At 51.9% G+C, this 12,031-nt stretch overlaps 1 protein-coding gene across 1 annotated transcript in view; it reads left to right on the top strand.

Moving 5' to 3' along the window:
- Positions 1-12,031, top strand: part of NUFIP1 (nuclear FMR1 interacting protein 1) — a 59,947-nt gene that overhangs the window by 34,870 nt on the left and 13,046 nt on the right. The gene's annotated exons all lie outside the window — the stretch shown is intronic.

Here is a 12,031-nt window from a genome sequence, read left to right as displayed (position 1 = left end):
GCAGCGGTAGCTGCTCGTCGCACCTTGTGGCTGCGATCCTGGAAGGCGGACGCAGATTCCAAGAAAGGTCTGGAAGCGTTGCCGTTTACCGGAGAAGTTCTCTTCGGTCCGGATCTGGATAAGATTGTGGCCACGCTGGCGGCAGCCAAATCTGCTTGTCTCCCGTCGGCCGCTGCTCCTTCTGGTTCGGGACCATCGTCCTTTCGGTCATCTAGGGCCCAGGGCAGGCCCAAACCACAGTCGTTTCCTCGACAGGCTGGCCCTAAGAAATCGGTCAAGCCCCGGAAGCAGGCATGGAGTACCAGACGTCCGGCCCCCAAGCCAGATGACAAGCCTGCGGCCTGACGGTCCGGGCCTCCCTTTGGGGGATCCCAGGGTGGGAGGCCGCCTGCTACAGTTCGCCCAGTGTTGGTCGACCACTACGACAGACACTTGGGTTCTGGAGGTGGTTTCCCACGGATACGCCCTCTCCTTCCGGCACAGACCCCCGGCTCGCTTCTTCACCACGGGTCTCCCATCAGACCGGAACAAGGCTACGGAGCTGCGGAAGGTATTGCACACTATGCTCCAGGATGGAGTTATAGTGGCGGTTCCATTCTCCCAGAGGGGCCAGGGTTTCTATTCAAATCTATTTTTGGTACAGAAACCCAATGGGTCATATCGTCCGATTCTCAACCTCAAAGCACTCAACAAGTCTTTGCGGGTCCCGAAGTTTCGGATGGAGACCCTACGGTCCATCATTCTGGCGCTGGAACCTGGGGACTACTTGGTGTCATTGGACATACAGGACGCTTACCTGCATGTCCCTATTCTTTGGCGCCATCAACAGTTCCTCAGGTTTGCAATCCGCAGCGACCACTTCCAGTTTCGGGCGTTACCTTTTGGCCTGGCAACAGCACCACGTGTTTTCACCAAGGTGATGGCGGTCATGGCGGCTTCTCTGCGGCTGCAGGGAGTCCGCATGTTGCCGTATTTGGACGACCTGTTATTGGTGGCAGGATCTCCAGAGCTCCTGTTACGCCACTTGGACCTGACCATTGCACTGCTGCAACGGCACGGCTGGCTAATCAACTGGCAGAAGTCCACTCTAATCCCGTCTCGGAGGATTCTGCATCTTGGAGCCTTATTGGACTCGGGACAGCAAAGGATCTTCGTGACGGAGGACAGGATCTCTGCTTTACAGTCAAGGGTGCGCAGTTGCCTGCACAACCGCCGGGTGTCCTTACACTCGGCGATGAGGTTACTGGGCTCCATGGTGTCGGTGTTCGACATGGTGGAATACGCCCAGTTTCACTCCAGACCTCTGCAGCACCTGATCCTGTCCAAGTGGAACGGGCTGACTCAGTCTTTGAAGTCCCAGACGATTGTGCTCACCCAGGAGGTTCGCCTGTCCCTTGCGTGGTGGTTACAGACGACCCACCTCAACAAGGGACGTCCATTCTGGGTTCCAAATTGGGTCCTGTTGACAACGGACGCCAGTCTTCGGGGCTGGGGAGCAGTTTCGGGTCCACACTTGTTCCAGGGCAGGTGGACGCCGACAGAAGCGGAGCTTCCAATAAATATCTTGGAACTCTGTGCGGTCTTCAATGCTCTCCAGCAGGCACAGCGGTTTCTCCAGGGTCGCCCGGTGCAGGTCCAGTCGGACAACGCTACCACCGTGGCCTACATAAACAGGCAAGGAGGAACTCGCAGTCGGGCGGCTCTCGTAGAGGTCTCTCGGATCCTGGTTTGGGCGGAGCGCAATCTTCCGGCCATATCAGCGGTCTTCATCCCGGGAGTGCTAAATTGGGAGGCAGACTTTCTAAGTCGCCAGGACGTTCATCCGGGGGAATGGTCCCTGCACCCGGACGTTTTTCAACTACTGGTGGACAGGTGGGGTCTTCCAGAAATCGACCTCATGGCGTCCCGGCACAACAACAAGTTGCCGGTGTACGGGTCTCGCACAAGAGACGAAGGGGCGTCTCTGGTGGATGCTCTGTCCGTCCGGTGGACGTTCCGGTTCGCATACCTGTTCCCTCCGGTCTCCCTTCTTCCACGGGTAATCCGGAAATTCAAACAGGAAGGAGGGACGCTCCTGTTGATGGCTCCCGCGTGGCCCAGACGGCACTGGTTCTCAGACCTTCAGGGTCTGTCCGTGGACATTCCTCTGCGGTTGCCGCTACGACCGGACCTTCTGTCTCAGGGTCCTTGCCTTCACCCGGACCTGACTCGGCTGTCTTTGACGGCGTGGCTGTTGAGACGGCCATGCTGAGGTCCCGGGGGTTTTCCAGCTCTGTGGTGCGTACCATGTTACGAGCTTGGAAACCGTCTTCCGCGAGGATATACCATCGCGTGTGGCATACGTTCTTCCAGTGGTGTCGACCGAGAGGTTATGCACCGCGGGAGTTTCGTCTGTCTCGGATTCTCGCCTTCCTGCAAGCGGGACTAGATCATGGGCTTCGCCTTGCTTCTTTGAAGGTACAGGTTTCGGCCCTATCTGTCTGGTTTCACCGTAGGATTGCTACAATCCCGGATGTGCGCACCTTTATGCAGGGTGTTCTCCGCATTCAGCCGCCCTTTGTTCCACCTGTGGCGCCTTGGGATTTGGCTGTGGTCCTGAGGGCTCTCCAAGGACCGCCGTTTGAACCACTGGGCTCAGTGGATCTTAAATGGCTAACAGCTAAGACTGTTTTCCTTGTGGCCATTGCTTCGGCCAGACGTGTTTCTGAGTTAGGGGCTCTTTCTTGTAGACCCCCTTTCTTGGTTTTTTATGGGAACAGGGCAGTGCTCCGCACTCGGCCTGAGTTTCTTCCCAAAGTTGTTTCCCAGTTTCATGTTAACGAGGAAATAGTTGTTCCGGCCTTTAACTCACCGGGTCTTTCCGTGGGTGAGGCCTCTTTGGATGTTGTGCGGGCCTTAAGGACTTATGTTGACCGCACTTCTTCGTTTAGGAAGTCGGACGCTTTGTTTGTCCTCTATGGCTTCCGTAAAAAGGGTTGGCCTGCTTCAAAGCAAACTTTGGCAGCCTGGATCCGTATGGCTATTTCTGAAGCTTATCTTCATGAAGGCCTACCGGTCCCTCCTTCTCTGAAGGCTCATTCCACTAGGTCTGTGGGTCCTTCGTGGGCAGCTCGACGTGGTGCCTCGGCAGTTCAGGTCTGCAAGGCTGCTACGTGGTCTTCTGTCCATACCTTCGTGAGGTATTACAGGTTTGACACCTTCGCCTCTCAGGATGCTTCCTTCGGGCGGCGGATTCTCCTTTCTGCACAGGAGCGTCCCCACCCTTAAAGGATACTGCTTTGGGACATCCCCAAGGTATCCTGTGGATACCCTATGGACCCTGAAGTAGAAAATATGAGATATGGTAAGAACTTACCCTTGTTATCTCTATTTCTACGAAGTCCATAGGGTTCCACAGGACTCCCGCCCTGTCGCACCTGTGCTGCAGATGGGCTTTGCTCTGGTCACCGGTTTTCCGTCTCCCTCTGGTGAGAATGTGATTCTTGTATGTGTCCAGATCTTTGTTCTCTCTCTTCCTTCTCCTCCTCCGGCCTATGGCTTGGTAACTAACTGAGGTGCCTTGGCCCGGGGGCGGGGTATAGGAGGGGGACCTAGTGCATCCTGGGAGGCTGAAAGCTTAACTCTTTGGTGCCCTGCGACTGACGTCACACCTATACCCCAAGGTGTCCTGTGGAACCCTATGGACTTCGTAGAAATAGAGATAACAAGGGTAAGTTCTTACCATATCTCATATTTTTTCCTAATATATATTTTAACATTTGTGTTGGCAATCTGCTGATTTCACATTTGTACCGATTACTGAATAATTCATGTGTGTTTTATTTGTTACTTGCGCCTGCAGTTGTAAGGCTGTGGTCTCCTTATTCACAAAACTGCAGGTTTTAAAATAGTTATTTTGGAAAGTGGAATAACCCATTGACCTTTATGACCTGTGTTTAATTTTTACCATAAAAACCGTGATCCTTCTGTAATGAGGGTGTAAATATCTGAAACAGCCGGTGGGCAAACTACTCTTGTCCCTATTTAGCCTCTTGTCCCACATGTTGGTCATAATGTGAAAATCAAGCAATGTCTTACCACTTTTTATTGGGTTTTGGTATCGTATACAATAACTCTGTACTGTATATTGTTCTCCGTAAGTATAGGGTCAAAGTTTGTTACACTGCCAATTATACACTAGAACCCTGAAAGGTTTCAGTGCTTGACAAATCCCAGGGACCAGGTCGCCATGGCTACCAGATTTTGCTGCCTGGCTACCAGATTTTGCAGTGAGGGAGGAAGCAGATCCTCATCAGCTCCCGCGGAAATTCGTTCCTATAGTATTGCGGTGTTCATATCATGCACAGGAGTGCATGTGCTGAGCGGTGACTGCTGTGCCTGTGTCCGTTTCTGGCCTGCACTGACTCCTCCTCTCCTGTCCGTCCCATCCAGCGCTCTCCTCCTCTCCTGTCCGTCCCATCCAGCGCTGACTCCTCCTCTCCGTCCCATCCAGCGCTGACTCCTCTCCTGTCCGTCCCATCCAGCGCTGACTCCTCCTCTCCTGTCCGTCCCATCCAGCGCTGACTCCTCCTCTCCTGTCCGTCCCATCCAGCGCTGACTCCTCCTCTCCTGTCCGTCCCATCCAGCGCTGACTCCTCCTCTCCTGTCCGTCCCATCCAGCGCTGACTCCTCCTCTCCTGTCCGTCCCATCCAGCGCTGACCCCTCCTCTCCTGTCCGTCCCATCCAGCGCTGACCCCTCCTCTCCTGTCCGTCCCATCCAGCGCTGACCCCTCCTCTCCTGTCCGTCCCATCCAGCGCTGACCCCTCCTCTCCTGTCCGTCCCATCCAGCGCTGACCCCTCCTCTCCTGTCCGTCCCATCCAGCGCTGACCCCTCCTCTCCTGTCCGTCCCATCCAGCGCTGACCCCTCCTGTCCGTCCCATCCAGCGCTGACCCCTCCTGTCCGTCCCATCCAGCGCTGACCCCTCCTCTCCTGTCCGTCCCATCCAGCGCTGACCCCTCCTCTCCTGTCCGTCCCATCCAGCGCTGACCCCTCCTCTCCTGTCCGTCCCATCCAGCGCTGACCCCTCCTCTCCTGTCCGTCCCATCCAGCGCTGACCCCTCCTCTCCTGTCCGTCCCATCCAGCGCTGACCCCTCCTCTCCTGTCCGTCCCATCCAGCGCTGACCCCTCCTCTCCTGTCCGTCCCATCCAGCGCTGACCCCTCCTCTCCTGTCCGTCCCATCCAGCGCTGACCCCTCCTCTCCTGTCCGTCCCATCCAGCGCTGACCCCTCCTCTCCTGTCCGTCCCATCCAGCGATGACCCCTCCTCTCCTGTCCGTCCCATCCAGCGATGACCCCTCCTCTCCTGTCCGTCCCATCCAGCGATGACCCCTCCTGTCCTGTCCGTCCCATCCAGCGCGGACCCCTCCTGTCCTGTCCGTCCCATCCAGCGCGGACCCCTCCTGTCCTGTCCGTCCCATCCAGCGCGGACCCCTCCTGTCCTGTCCGTCCCATCCAGCGCGGACCCCTCCTGTCCTGTCCGTCCCATCCAGCGCGGACCCCTCCTGTCCTGTCCGTCCCATCCAGCGCGGACCCCTCCTGTCCTGTCCGTCCCATCCAGCGCGGACCCCTCCTGTCCTGTCCGTCCCATCCAGCGCGGACCCCTCCTCTCCTGTCCGTCCCATCCAGCGCGGACCCCTCCTCTCCTGTCCGTCCCATCCAGCGCGGACCCCTCCTCTCCTGTCCGTCCCATCCAGCGCGGACCCCTCCTCTCCTGTCCGTCCCATCCAGCGCGGACCCCTCCTCTCCTGTCCGTCCCATCCAGCGCGGACCCCTCCTCTCCTGTCCGTCCCATCCAGCGCGGACCCCTCCTCTCCTGTCCGTCCCATCCAGCGCGGACCCCTCTTCTCCTGTCCGTCCCATCCAGCGCGGACCCCTCCTCTCCTGTCCGTCCCACTCTGATCCCTGCTGTCTGTCTCAGTCTAAGCTGATCCTCCTGTACGTCCCGGCTGTCTACTGTCTCCTATCTCTGGCTGCATATAGCTCTCCGGTAATAGGGTCTATGCGTGGCCAGGAATTGCGGAGCAGCTTCGGAGGAATAGTGGTGTGACCATGAGGGGAAGGGGGTTCTGTTGTACTTTCTGGCACCATTGTTTTATATGAAATGTGGTCTGTTATTACTGGAGGGTGGTAGGTGGAGTAGGGGGGAGCTGTGCAGAGCAGTGAAGGGGCCTCCATGTTACTATATCCATTCAACTGTGACCTTTTTGTGGACTAGTATAGTGTGTATAACAGTTGCATAACACACAGAGCTGTGCTCCTCACTCGCTCCTTTAATTAATTTGGGGGGGGACGGTGGTCTGGCTCCTACACTTTCATCCTGGCTCCTAGATTTTAGAAAAATTTGTCAAGCCCTGGCTTAGACCACTGCTTTATATTGTTGCACCATATACTCTATGTATATAATAGCAGGGCTATTTGTCTGAAAAAATATGTTTAGGAACTAGGTTGAGGTATAGAAAAACAATTATATTTCTTCAGGGTCCATAGGGATCTACAGGGATACCACAAGGAAAAATATGGTTGGAGTGATGCATGCACGAAACAGTTAAGCTTTCAGCTCCAGTGTCTGGGTGCTCCTCCTACCCTCCTCTGTATATGAGACGCACAGTGATCACTATCATTGTTGTGCTGAAGCTGCTGGTCTCAGGAGGTTTTGGGTCTAGTCTCCCTGTATACCTCTTCCCAGAGGCCAGGTTATACAGTGCTCTAGGTCCTACCGAGCCTTGTGTTTTGAGTAGTTTATTCAGGACCCATTTTAAGTATATGTAATATGCATTGTATGTGACTTTTGCTTGCTCTGCTGTGTTACTGCCTTTATTTCTGTACTGTTAGTTATAACTATCACTACTATTTTGCCTCAACCCTTTGCTACAGGTGTGTGGGGAATAATTATTTTTTTTTTGTGTGTTCTTAAAATTTTACTTCACATTTATTGTTTTTGTGAAGGCAGTCACATTTGCGCTTATTTATTATGTAAAAAAATATGGGTAAACCGGAAACTGAGGCCCAGTGCTGGTTTCATGTAAGATTTGTTTGGCGGGCTTGTCTCCTCCGGACTTTAGACAGGATGGTTTGTGTGCTGTTTGTTATAAAGAGCCACCTCACCAGTCCAGTTTACCAGCCCCTGTACAGAAGCTATATTGGGTGTCGTCCTTGTCTCAGGTAATGAAGCAGTTTGTGGATCTTATGGCTGCTCCCGCACTGCCTCCTTGTATGGGATATCCACAGCATGCTATGTTTGTCCCTCCTATACATCCTTCCTGGATGGATGTTTATGCCCACTCAACACAGAGTATGGCTCAGTCAGCTGCTGTGTTTTAACAAATGTTGAAGGCGAACAGACAGCCACTAAAGCGCCTAAGCGGACGAAATCATTTTATCAGTCTGCTCAGCATGTAGATTCAGATAACTAATGGGAAGAGTCAGATGATGCGCCAGGTTCTTCTCCAGGGTCTATCTCAGGAGAGGAGGACCATCCTTCTACAGTGGATGTCCCTTCTTCTTTCGTAAGGGTGGTCAAATCAATCCTAAATATAGAGGATAATGAGCCAGCTCCTAGACTTAAGGCTCCAGTGTTTAAACACCAGAAGGTGGTAAAAGCTGAGTTTCCTAAGTCTGAGCAGCTCACTGAACTTATGGAGGAAGCATGGAGTAACCCGGATAAACTGTTCCATGTTATTAAAAGATTAGCATCTTTGTATCCTTTCCCACCTACTGAATGTACTAAGTGGGAAGTCCCTCCTACTGTGGATGCTCATGTGACACATTTAGTCAGGAGTGCTACATTGCCTATACCGTCAGCATCTTACCTTAAAGATCCTACAGATAGAAAACTTGAAACATGTCTTAAATCAGTGTTTTCATTTCTGGAGCTGTTACACGGCCAGCTATGGCTGCGGCCTAGGTATCCAAGTCTGTTGCAGAATGGATGGGGGCATTGGAATATACTCTATCAAATGCTACCAGAAAACAGATGACCTATATCGCCCACATAAGGGAAGCTGCCTCCTATTTGAGAGAATCTGCAATATATGCTGGTCTACTGGCTTCTAAAGCATCAGCAGCTTCGGTTGTTGCTCGTAGAGCCCTAAGGTCCTGGCTCCAGTGTTTAAACACCAGAAGGTGGTAAAAGCTGAGTTTCCTAAGTCTGAGCAGCTCACTGAACTTATGGAGGAAGCATGGAGTAACCCGGATAAACTGTTCCATGTTATTAAAAGATTAGCATCTTTGTATCCTTTCCCACCTACTGAATGTACTAAGTGGGAAGTCCCTCCTACTGTGGATGCTCATGTGACACATTTAGTCAGGAGTGCTACATTGCCTATACCGTCAGCATCTTACCTTAAAGATCCTACAGATAGAAAACTTGAAACATGTCTTAAATCAGTGTTTTCATTTCTGGAGCTGTTACACGGCCAGCTATGGCTGCGGCCTAGGTATCCAAGTCTGTTGCAGAATGGATGGGGGCATTGGAATATACTCTATCAAATGCTACCAGAAAACAGATGACCTATATCGCCCACATAAGGGAAGCTGCCTCCTATTTGGGAGAATCTGCAATATATGCTGGTCTACTGGCTTCTAAAGCATCAGCAGCTTCGGTTGTTGCTCGCAGAGCCCTAAGGTCCTGGAAAGCAGATGTGGGATCCAAGAAGCCTCTGGAATCCATCCCTTTTTGGAGCAGAATTGGATAAGATAGTGGCTACTCTGGCAGCCTCAAAATCTGCAGGTCTGCCATCAACAGCTACATCAAAGTCTAGACAGTCTTCTTATCGGTCCTTTCGCCCTCAGGGAAAAGCAAATGGACAGCCTTCCTCAAGACCATCTAGTCCTCGCAGGACCACCAAGCAGCAAACTAAAAGGTCCTGGCCGGTCAAACACCCAGCTTCTAAGCCGGACATCAAACCCTCTGCCCCTTGTGGCGGGCCTCCTTTGGGGACTATTGGCATCAAACAGATGCCTGGGTCCGAGAAGTGGTCTCTCAAGGGTATGCCCTCACCTTCTGGAAGCCTCCTCCCCCTGAAGTTTTGTTGTACAACTCCCCCATCAGATTCTATCAGATTCTGCTGCTGGCAGGGGTGATAATCCCGCTTCCTGTGGTTTAACAAGGAAGAGGTGGTTACTCCAATCTTTTTGGTTCAGAAACCAAATGGATCTCATCGCTTTATCCTAAATCTGAGAACACTCAACAAGTTTATCCGTGTACGCAAGTTCGTATGGCGACTTTTCGGTCAATTATTTTGGAAATGGGACCTGCCAATTTTATGGCTTCCCTGGACATTCAGGATGCGTATCTGCATGTGCCTATTACGCAATTCCACCAACAATTTCTACGGTTTGCTATCCTCATCAACATTACCAATTTCAGGCACTTTGGTCTATCAACGGCCCCTCTGGTTTTCACCAAAATATTGTCAGTTATGACAGTCTTCCTCAGACGTCAGGCAGTCAGAACACTGCCATACCTGGACGATGTTCTTATATTGGCACAGTCTCCAGCTGTTCTACAACACCATCTCCAACTAACCATTGCTTCCCTACAGAAGGATCATCAATTGGAAGAAATCCTCTTTCTCCAATACTGGATCATCAATTGGAAGCTGGATCATCAATTGGAAGAAATCCTCTTTCTCCAATACTGGATCATCAATTGGAAGCTGGATCATCAATTGGAAGAAATCCTCTTTCTCCAATACTGGATCATCAATTGGAAGCTGGATCATCAATTGGAAGAAATCCTCTTTCTCCAATACGGGATCATCAATTGGAAGAAATCCTCTTTCTCCAATACAACAGATGGTACATCTGGGGGCACTTCTGGATTCTGAGACACACAGGGTGTTTCTGCCAGAGGACAAGATTTCGGCCCTATTGCGAGTATGCAAATTGCTCCACAAGCGAAAGGTATCCATTCTGTCAGTGATGCAGGTCCTGGGGTCATTGGCATCCACCTTCTACATGGTGGAATATGCTCAGCTCCACTCCAGGCCTCTGCAACAATTGATTATCTCCCGGTGGAATGGGCAGTATCGTCTAATACGGTCCCAGAGGATCCTTCTCACTCCGGAGGTTTGGCTCTCTCTCTCTCTCTCGTGGTGGCTACAAAAGGCTCATCTGGACAAGGGTCGTCCATTGTGGATTCCAAATTGGGTGCTCTCATCACGGACGCCAGTCTTTGCAGATGGGGGGTGTACTTTTCAAGGAAGACGGACAAATCCGGAAAGTTACCTGCCCATAAACATCCAGGAGCTTTGTGCAGTATACAAAGCACTTATCCTGGCACAGGACCTACTTCAAGGCAGACTGGTCCAGATCCAGTCCGACAACGCGACCACAGTAGCCTATCACAATCATCAGGGAGGCACGCAAAGTCAGGCAGCCATGAGGGAAGTGACAAACATTCTGATCTGGGCAGACCGTCATCTTCTGACTATCTCGGCAGTATTCATCCTGGGAGTCCTCAACTGGGAAGCGGACTTCCTAAGTCGTCACAACATACACGCTGGAAAGTGGGCTCTCCACCCAGGGGTTTTTCAACTCCTGGTGAACAAATGGGCCTACTAGACAAAGAGCTCATGGCCTCACGTCACAACTGCAAGGTCCCCAGGTACGGGTCCAGGACCAGAGACCCTTAGCCGCCTTTGTGGACACGCTGGCAGTGAGGTGGGACTTCACGCTGGCGTACCTCTTTCCTCCGATTTCCATCCTCTCAAGAGTCCTCAGGAAATTCAACCAGAAAAGTGGCACAGTTATACTTATCTTGGCACAGGCACCATTGGTTCACCGATATACGAAATCTATCCATAGACACTCCATTTTCTCTTCCTCTATGGCCAGATCTGTTATCGCAGGGTCCCTGCCTGCATCCGAACATACCTAGTCTGTCTTTGACGGCGTGGCTCTTGAGTCTTCCATCATAAGAGCCAAAGGTTTCTCCAGCTCTGTGATTCAGACAATGTTTAGGGCACAAAAGCTTTCTTCTGCCCGCATCTATTACAGAGTTTGGCACTCTTTTGGTCAATGGTGTTCCCACAGAAAGTATGACCCTAAAGTTTTTAGGGTTTCCCAGGTACTTGCTTTTCTCCATGCTGGTTTAGACCTCTGTCTCCGCCTGGCCTCCCTGAGAGTACAGGTTTATGCGCTGTCAGTTTGGTCCAGCGAAGGATCGCTTCTCTGCCGGATGTTCAAATTTTTTTTCAGGGTGGTCTCTGAGTTCAGCAGCCCTTTGTCCCACCGGTGGCACCGTGGGATTTGTCTTTGGATCTCAAGGGGCTACAGGCTCCCTTATTTGAACCTCTAGACTCAGTAGATTTGAAGTGGTTGACAGCGAAGACACTTTTTTTTCTCCTCGCTATCTCTTCTGCACACAGTGTCTCTGATTTGGCAGCACTCTTGTCACTCCTCCTTTTTTATTTTTTTAACCAGGATAGAGCTGTTCTGTGTACACAGGCAGGTTACCTTCCTAAGGTGGTGTCCCATTTTCATATGAATGAAGAGATTGTGGTTCCAGCTTTCCAGTCTTCAGACCTTTCTGGAGGTGAAGCCTCCCTGGATGTGTTCGTGTTCTCCGTATCTATGTGGGTCGTACAAACTCTTTTAGAAAATCAGACGCTCTTTTTGTGTTCTATGGTTTTCACAAACGAGGCTGGCCAGCTAACAAACTCTGGCTCGATGGTTGCATATGACTGTCTCAGGCTTACACGCGGGCTGATCTCCCTGTTCCAAACATGGCGGCAGCACATTCTACCCAATCTGTGGCACCATTGTGGGCGTTTCGTTGTGGTCTCTGCTGACCAATTGTGAAAGGTGGCAGTATGGTCTTCTGTCCACACCTTTCTTAGGGTTTACGCCTTTGACACTTTTGCCTCTCAGGATGCTTCCTTTGGGTGGCGGGTTCTCCTTTCTGCTCAGGAGCATCCCCACCCTTAGGGGAACTGCTTTAGGATATCCCCGTGGTATTCCTGTGATTCTCTATGGACCCTGAAGAA

This window comes from Taudactylus pleione, unplaced genomic scaffold (genome assembly GCF_031769625.1).
Source record: "Taudactylus pleione unplaced genomic scaffold, aTauple2 ptg000005l, whole genome shotgun sequence".
Lineage (NCBI taxonomy): Eukaryota > Metazoa > Chordata > Amphibia > Anura > Myobatrachidae > Taudactylus > Taudactylus pleione.
This window is presented reverse-complemented; position numbering and strand designations above follow the sequence as displayed.